Source organism: Capsicum annuum, chromosome 5 (assembly GCF_002878395.1).
Source record: "Capsicum annuum cultivar UCD-10X-F1 chromosome 5, UCD10Xv1.1, whole genome shotgun sequence".
In the NCBI taxonomy this organism is placed as follows: domain Eukaryota; kingdom Viridiplantae; phylum Streptophyta; class Magnoliopsida; order Solanales; family Solanaceae; genus Capsicum; species Capsicum annuum.
Genome location: NC_061115.1, coordinates 218,412,091 through 218,421,119, shown reverse-complemented (window position 1 = coordinate 218,421,119; position 9,029 = coordinate 218,412,091). Strand labels below are relative to the sequence as shown.

The following is a 9,029-nucleotide window of genomic DNA, read 5'->3' as shown; positions in this document are numbered from 1 at the left end:
ACATGATTTTTCTATGCCCATGAGAATTTAGGAAAACCCCGCGTACCTCTATTCTGGAAAATAATGGGTGCTTCTTGAAGCCTGTGGATTGGAGATTCTGAATCTCTAATCGATTTTGAAAACTGACGGTTCAATCTTGATTTATTTGGTTTTTTCGTTTGAAACCCTTGGGAGTGTTCTTGAGAATTTTTAGATGAATGTGGATGTATTTTGGAGAATTGGGGACTGAATTTTATGTTTATGGATGAATAAGGGTGGGAAAAGGACCATTTTCCCCAAAAACGAAGTGTTTAAGTCACTTGAAACCATTACATAGGTGCCGCATATGATATTGCCTATGTTTACATAGGCGCTGCCTATGCTATTGCCTATGTTTACATAGGCGTCGCCTATGCTATTGCCTATGTTTACATAGGCGCCGCCTATGCTATCGTCTATGTTTACATGGGCGCCGCCTATGTTATCGCATATGCTTTCCAGTAGCCATGTACAATTGGTTAGGCGAGGCATACTACTTTGAAAGGCCATAACTTCTTGTTCGGGTGCCGAATTTTAGCAAAATTGGAATCGTTGGAAAGCTAACTCGAAAACCTATCATTTTACACATAGTAGGCTCTCTAATTCGACATATACAAAGAGTCATGGTTGATAGAAGTTGACACAAATTATAATATCCACTTAAACTTAATCGATCCAAGTAGTTTTCAACTCGTCCTTGAGTCAAAGGACCACTATGGTCTAAATTAAAGCTTGAATGGATTCACATACTACACAAATAATTAACATACCATATTGGCATAGGATTTATGGATTCAAGATTATCAACGCATCGGAATCATGGTCTATATTGTAGCCCAAAATGTGGGGCGTTACATTATCCCCCTTAGGATCATTCGTCCCCGAATGATGATGCGGGACACAGACAGACACGATTTCAAGCATAATAAGGACTAGGAAAGATAAGATAGGAATAGTACCTTCTGTCTCATCATCCATCGAAGCAACCAAATAGAGATATCTAATTCTCATGTCATCTTCTGACTCCCAAGTTGCTTCTTCAACTTTCGGATTCCTCTACAATACCTTCACTGAGGCTATCTCTTTGCTCCTCAACTTTCAAACTTGGCGATCTAAAATTTCAACGGGCTCTTCTTCGTAAGATAAGGAATCTGTCACTTTGATATCCTCTACTGGCAATGCCAAAGAATGATCTCCAATGCATTTCTTCAACATGGATACATGGAATACCAGATGAACGGAACCCAAACTTGCAGGCAATTCTAGCTCATAAGCAACTGCACCAATCTTTCTCAGAATCTGATATGACCCTATATAGCGAGGGCTCAATTTACCCTTTTTTCCAAACCGCATAATTCCTTTCATAGGAGAAACCTTGAGAAACACCCAATCACCAACTTCAAACTCTAATTCTCTTCTTCAAACATCGGCATAGGACTTCTGATGACTCTGAGCAGTCTTGAGTCATTCTTTAATGATCTCCACTTTCTCCATCGCCTGATGAACAAGATCAGGTCCATACAACTGAGTCTCACCCACTTGATACCATCCTATCGGAGATCTACATCTTCTCCCATACAAAGCCTCAAAAGGAGCCATCTTGATGCTGGCATGGTAACTATTATTGTAAGAAAATTCAATAAGTGGCATGTGATCTATCCAAATACATTTGAAATCAATGACACATGCCCTTAACTTATCCTTGAGGGTATGAATGGTACGCTCAGCTTGCCCATCCGTCTGAGGGTGGAAAGTTGTAATCAAATTCACTTGTGTACCTAAACCCTTCTGAAAAGATCTCCAGAACTGAGATGAAAACTGCATACCTCTATCGAATATAATGGACATTGGTGCCCCATGCAACCGAACTATCTCCTCAATGTAAATCTTAGCGTAACCCTCTCCCAAATAATTATTCCTCACAGGCAAAAAGTGGGCTGACTTTGTCAACCGATCAACAATTGCCCATATAGAATCATACTGGTTTCGGGATCTCGGAAGTCCTATAATGAAGTCCATGTTTATCATCTCCCACTTCTATAAAGGCAGGGCTATCTCTTGGGAAGTACCACCTGCCTCATGTGTTCTACCTTCACTTGATGAAAGTTCAAACACTTGGACACGAAATCAGCTACATCACGTTTCATGTTATTCCACCAATACAAGGTTTTCAGATCATGGTACATCTTAGTAGAGCCTGGGTGAATGACATACCTCGAAGTGTTTGCCTCATCAAGGATTCTTTCCCAGAGTCCATTAATATTCGAAATGCATAATCTACCCTAAAATCTCAGAATACCATCACCACTAATTTCAAACGACATAACCTTTTGTTGACCTACATCTTTCTTGATTTGTATCAAGATGGGATCTTCAAACTGCTTCTCCTTAACTTCAGCACAAAGTGATGACTTAGCTAACTCATGAACAATTACCCCTCCATCTTCGAAATCTAAGAGTCGCACTCCCAGATTTTCAAGGTGGTGAATATCCTTCACCATCTCTTTCTTTTCTTCTTCTACATGAGAAAGGCTGCCCATAGACAACCTGTTGAGGGCGTCGGCTACAATATTTGCCTTGCCCGGATGGTAATGCAGGCTCATATCATAGTCTTTGAGAAGCTCCATCCAGCGCCTCTGCCAGAGGTTTAATTCTTTCTGCGAGAAAACATACTGCAGACACTTGTGGTCAGTGAAGATATCAATGTGAACACCGTAAGAGCAGTGCCACGAAATCTTAAGTGCAAACACCACAACCACTAACTCCAAATCATGGGTAGGGTAGTTCTGCTCGTGCACCTTCAACTACCTAGATGCATAAGCCACTACCTTACCATGCTGCATCAACACACTACCAAGTCCCACACGGGACGCATCACAGTATACCACAAAGCCATCTACACCCTCGGGAAGGGTCAAAACAGGAGCAGTGGTCAGTTTTTCTTTCAACTTCTCAAAACTATTCTCACACAGATCAGACCACACAAACTTCACCTTTTTCTGAGTCAATTTAGTAAGTGGAGCAGCTATGGAAGAAAAACTTTCTACGAACCTTCTGTAATACCCCGCCAAATCTAAAAAGCTCTAAATATCGGTTGGAGTCGTGGGTCTAGGCCATTTTCTCACTGCTTCAACTTTTTGGGGATCCACTCTTATCCCATCACTGGACACAATATGCCCCAAGAAGGCTATAATATCTAACCAGAATTCACACTTAGAAAATTTGGCATACAACTGATGATCCTTAAGGGTCTGAAGAATAATTTGGAGGTGATTGGCATGATCCTCTTTACTCTTAGAATAGATCAGGATATCATCAATAAATACAATGATGAACAAGTCAAGAAAATAATGGAAACTCTATTCATAAGATCCATAAAGGTTGTAGGGGCGTTAGTCAACCCGAAGGACATGACTAGGAATTCGTAGTGACCATATCGGGTTCAAAATGCTGTCTTGGGTATGTCTGACTCCCTAACTTTCAACTGATGATAACCCGAACGAAGGTCTATTTTTTGGAAAACACTTCACACCCTGAAGCTGGTCAAAAAGGTCATCAATCCTAGGAAGAGAATATTTATTTTTAATCGTGACCTTATTCAGCCAACGGTAGTCTATGCACATACGAAGGGAACCATCTTTCTTTCGCATGAAAAGTACTGGCGCGCCCCAAGGAGATACACTGGGGAATATAAAACCCTTATCTAGGAGATCTGCTAACTGTTCTTTCAACTCTTTTAGTTCTGCAGGAGCCATTCTATATGGTGGAATGGAAATACGATGAGTGTCTGGCAACACATCAATACCAAACTCAATCTCCTTATCAAGTGATATTCCTGGGAGATCATTTCGAATGACTTCTGGGAATTCTTTTACTACGAGAACAGATTGAAGAGGAAGACTCTCGGCATTTAAGTCCTTAACTCGAATAAGGTGGTATAAGCAACCTTTAGAAATGAGTTTGCGGGCTCTAAGATAGGATATAAAGTGCCCTCTGGGTGCTAAAGAATGTCCTTCCCACTCTATCACCGGTTCATTCGGGAAAGAAAAAGTGACCCTTCGAGTCCTACAATCTAATGTGGCATAGTACGAATGAAGTCAATCCATTCCTAAGATAGCATCAAAAGCAACCATATTTAACTCTATGAGATCTGCTAATGTATCCCGGCTACCAACAGTCACAACACAACCCCTGTACACCCTCCTAGCAATAATAGAATCCCCCACCGGGGTGGAAACAGAAAAGGGTTCAGAAATCACACTGGGCTCAAACCCGAAACCAACAGCCACATAAGGGGTCACATAGGATAAAGTAGACCCAGGATCAAGTAACACATAAACATCATGGGAAAAGATTTGTAACGTATCGATAACAATATCTGGGGAAGCTTCCTCCTCCCGGCGGTTGGTCAAAGCATATAATCGATTGCGAATGTTCCCAACAGTTGATGTGGCGCCCTTCTAAGGCAGGGGTGGTGCCGAAGAATTCGCCTGAGACTTTGCACCACCAATATTCTTTCTAGCAGATGGACATTCCCTCTGAAAGTGACCCGGCTAACCACATAAATAACACACTATCGAGCCCAACTGACACCTTCCCGGATGATTTCTACTACAAGTCTCACACCATAGAAAAGTATGATGCTGCTGAGCCACACTACCCTATAATCGAGTATCCTGAGCTCTGGTTCCATGGTTAGTCTGAAAACTCAAAGATTGTCTGTCTGCTTGTGGTCGGGGTACTGGGGCGCTGGTAGTAGACTGCGCATTATCCCAATTCTTTTTTTCTGCTATTTATTTCCCCACTTACTGCCTTGAGGCTGACTATGACTCTAGTCGGCTGATCTGGCTCTTTTCGCTTGTCTTTCCACCTCCCTAGCTTCAGAGATCTTCTTCTTTTTCTCTTCTACTTGTTGCATATGAACGGTCAGCCTAGAAAAGTCTAACTCCTTATTCAACATTGCCCCCTGGAACTCAAGCACCAGGTTATCAGAAAGGCCGGCTGCAAATTTCCTCATCCGGGCTCTCATATTACTAGTCAACTCTGGTGCATAGCGGGCTAGTTTATTAAATTTCAAAGTGTACTCCTGGACACTCATACTGCCCTACTTTAGATTCATAAAATCTTCCGCTTTGGCCTCCCTCAACTCCAGAGAATCGATCAAGCAAAACTTCCACAAATTCACCCCAAACTGTGGGCTCATCAGTCTCACCTTTTGCATCATCCCAGCCAGCATACCACTGATTCGCAACATCCTTAAGCTGATAAGTTGCTAGTTCCACCCCTTAAATCTCATCCACATGCATTACCTTAAAGATCTTTTCCATCTCATCCACGAACTCCTATGGATCTTCCTCCACCTTGGTGCCAGTGAACTTAGGTGTGTTTATTTTCATGAAATATCCGACCCTGGTAGCCTCAGACGTAATAAATGTAGACCCAACATCTTCTGATCATTGATCCTGGTTAGGTACCAACTGTGTCAGCATATGAATAGACCGTCTGAATTCTGCATTTGAAATATCTCTCTGAGCAGTTGAGGGACGGTTGTCATTAGTCCGCGGAGCCCAAGGTGGACTGGTCGGGACTGGAGGGACTCCCGGAGTAGGGACAGGTTCTAGAGTGTGAGCTCTATTACGGGTATGCATCCCATGGGTGGGACGGACCTCATCTGCCTGAGCATTCTGATCGACGATATGATGTGGAGGCATAACTATGTTTCTGAAATACAAGAGATCATTGATTAGGGATCATTTCAGACTGTGAAGCATGAGCTAAATCATAAAGAAGGGAAACATTTCCTAAATACCTAGTAGTCTCTTGCTTATAAGTATGGCACGCTACACAGCCATAACTAAAACTCTACCCGACGTGATTTTGCAGACACCCTGGGACCATGAACCGTGCTTTGATACCAAGTTTGTCACAACCCAAGCCGGGGCCCTAGCCGTGATGAGCATCCTGAACTATGAAGGCCCGGAACACCCTTCTCTATCTATCTAGTAATCATGCACATAATTCATATGATAAAAGGTAATGCGGAAAGAGAAATCTAATAGGGAAACATGGTCAATCTGAATGTGACCATAATACTAAAAACTGAAATCCAAAATATATCTGAATAATAATGCCTGATTCAGTCTGCGAATCTCTACCATGAACTAATCAAAGTTATCTGAAAGCTGGGATAAGGGCCCCAGTAGACCAAAACCTAACTAATAGTAGTAATATGAAATAACCAGGCCTTCTGGATCATAGAAAGCTCACCACTGCAAACTCCGGTCTGTGATCTGAAATCTCTACTATTTATCTTGACCCCTAGACTGTGCCTCAAAACCTGGAAAGAGGGGGGTCAGCACAATTGTACTGGCACGTGAAGCAATCCAAAATAGAGTAACTGAACATATATATAATATGGAGAGCAATTTTCATCAAAACGTCATGCATAAAACAATTTCTGAAAAACACATGGGCACTTTCTGTAAACATGTAACCTGTCTGTAAATTTCAAATTCTGATCTGTGTATTACTTTTGAGTTAGGTGGTATCCCGTACAAGTCTGATATTCTACAGGCGATATGGAATCCTCCATTAACTCGGCGGGAAAACCTCCAACTCGAGTGTGCCACAAGGGTTGGAGTTCCAGAATCTGAAACGCCACACAACACTTAAATCTGTGTATAATAATTTACCCGAGTTGGCAAACCACGGTTTTAGGCAAAAATTTGTCTGAACTCACGCCTTCTTCGGGGAATCACCTAAGCTGTCTTTATGCCCTATTTTAGCCTTTTCTGAACATGCATCATTCTGAAGTTCTAAAACATGCAAATATGATAAAGTCTGATTTCTGTATTCTTCTGTGTCTGTTATGGAATTTTTTGAGTTTGGTATCATCATACCAAGACTTGCAAGTCATGATTTCCGATAAAGAGGTTGTCGGAAAGACCCTCGGCTTTAGTATCATACATCAAAGCAGTTCAGCAACAATGACAGCCAGTAGTATAAACTAGGCACAAATTGCTTCTTTTGGACATTGAGGATGTTACTTAACTCTTTTTATAGACTAGCATAGCCCCACATCGTCAAGTGAATAAGACAGAAGAGTACTTGTAGCAGCATTGATTGCCATTATCTTGTACAAGATATGTTTATGAGTATTAAGGAAAATAGAAATCAAGTCTGGTGTATGAACCACGACCATGGGATAAAAGCCTAATTAATAGCCTCCACGGCGTTTCAGGGGTCATGGAGCCATAGAGGATCATTCTCTACTACCCTTCATTTCTTTCGCTCATATCACCGGACTATAACTAAGCGAACAAGCATACAACATTTTTCACTCAAACAGCAGCTCATAAGGCATCAATATGAGTTTCTATTCAACAAAACTGCAACATTCTTGTCTGTCTTCATTTCTTCTCCGGGATGTGGTGCTGCAGCTAGATACTACTGTGCAATACTAATAGTCCAACATTGTCAAGTGAAGAAGATAGAATAGTAGTAAGGAGATACTATATAAATGGGCCAAGTACATTTATGAAACATACTTATCTGGATGGGGTCAATAGGCTGGTGACCGCCATTGCACATTCCGGAGGGGTGCCTGCCTAAGGTCAGCCCAAGTGGTCGAGCCTATGTGATAATTTGTGACAGTGAGGCCTGTGTTAAATGCCGCCTCTACCCAATTCAAAGTATAATTTCTTCATCTCATTGGTTGCTTAGCACACGGTCTCAATTGTATATGCAATTGCAATGTTAAACACAAATCATCTCTTTCAATTATTCTAACTTGAAATTTAATATAAATACAAATCTGAATTAGTTGTCCATTTTTTTTAGCAGAAACTGAATACATTTTTTTCCCCACCTCGTATCCCACATCGATAAGCTAGCAACACAACCAAGTGTATATATGTTGTTGCAGCAACATGAGCAGAAACGACCTTACTTGAACAGGATCTGTTCTATAGGCTTGTACCACTGTCTCCTTGAGTTCTAAGGAGACCAGAAACCAAGTTTTGTGGATGAATCGTGGCTATGAGACTAGAGCGTGATTACTAGCCTCCATGGCCTTTGGCCGGGTCATGGTGTTGTAGATGATCGTTCTCTACCTGGTCCACTGGGCTTGAGATGTCTTGTGGCTATCTGACAGACTTACCAACTCTTTTTGCTGGAGATCTACTCTCAGAATCGTTATCAGCCTGGCCCGCTGGCCGGGGAGACTAGAGCGTGATTAACAGCCTCCATTGCCTTCGGGTCATAGTACTGTAGATGATCGTTATCAGCCTGGTCTGCTGGGCTAGAGATGATCTCATGGTTGTCTGACAGACTTACCAACTCTTTTCCCCAGTACTATCATGTTGTTATCTGAATATTATTGGCTTATCTTGCAATGCATAACGTATGCAGCTGATGAAGAGAAATCTGCTCACCTCTTATGAAATGCATATGTAGAACACCTTTTTGGTTTTAGTAATTACTGGAAGTTTTATTTTCTTTCTATAGTCGAGATAGTTGCACGTAATGACCGTTCCCAACCATACTACTAAAAGCTTGTGGAAAGAATCTGATTTATAACAACTAGGAAATTACTGTGTATTCCTTCAAGGAGGCTTGTCTGAAAGTACAACATTGACATTTGTTCAGATATAGGTAACTTTTAGTCCATAATTACAAGACATGGTTAAAGTTTGCATAGTTACAAAATATAAATATACCTTAAATTCATCTCTTTCTCTCACTCTTTCTCGCCTCTCTCCTCCTTCTCTCTCCCCTCCTCCATTCCCGTTCCTCTATTGGTCCCCCTTCTTTCTCATTCTTTTATTTTTTATAATTTCTAGAATTGTATATTTGTATATAAACAATGCAAAATGTAGATGTACACACTCAATATAAATTCTGCAAACTGTATATATACAGATATATTGTTATTTAATATACACTATAATAATATACAAACATTCAGATATACAATTGGAAAAAAAAATGTACATATACAATTAACAACTTAT

The 9,029-nt window shown here is 41.1% G+C and overlaps 1 non-coding gene and 1 pseudogene across 1 annotated transcript; both read left to right on the top strand.

Annotated features, from left to right (window-relative positions):
* Nucleotides 1-7,561: 7,561 nt before the first annotated feature.
* On the top strand, nucleotides 7,562-7,697 carry LOC124899174 (annotated as a pseudogene).
* A 259-nt stretch (nucleotides 7,698-7,956) lies between these two features.
* LOC124899152 lies at nucleotides 7,957-8,173 on the top strand. The gene has a single exon (XR_007056288.1). It is a non-coding gene; the product is annotated as a small nucleolar RNA U3 (small nucleolar RNA).
* Nucleotides 8,174-9,029: the final 856 nt, after the last annotated feature.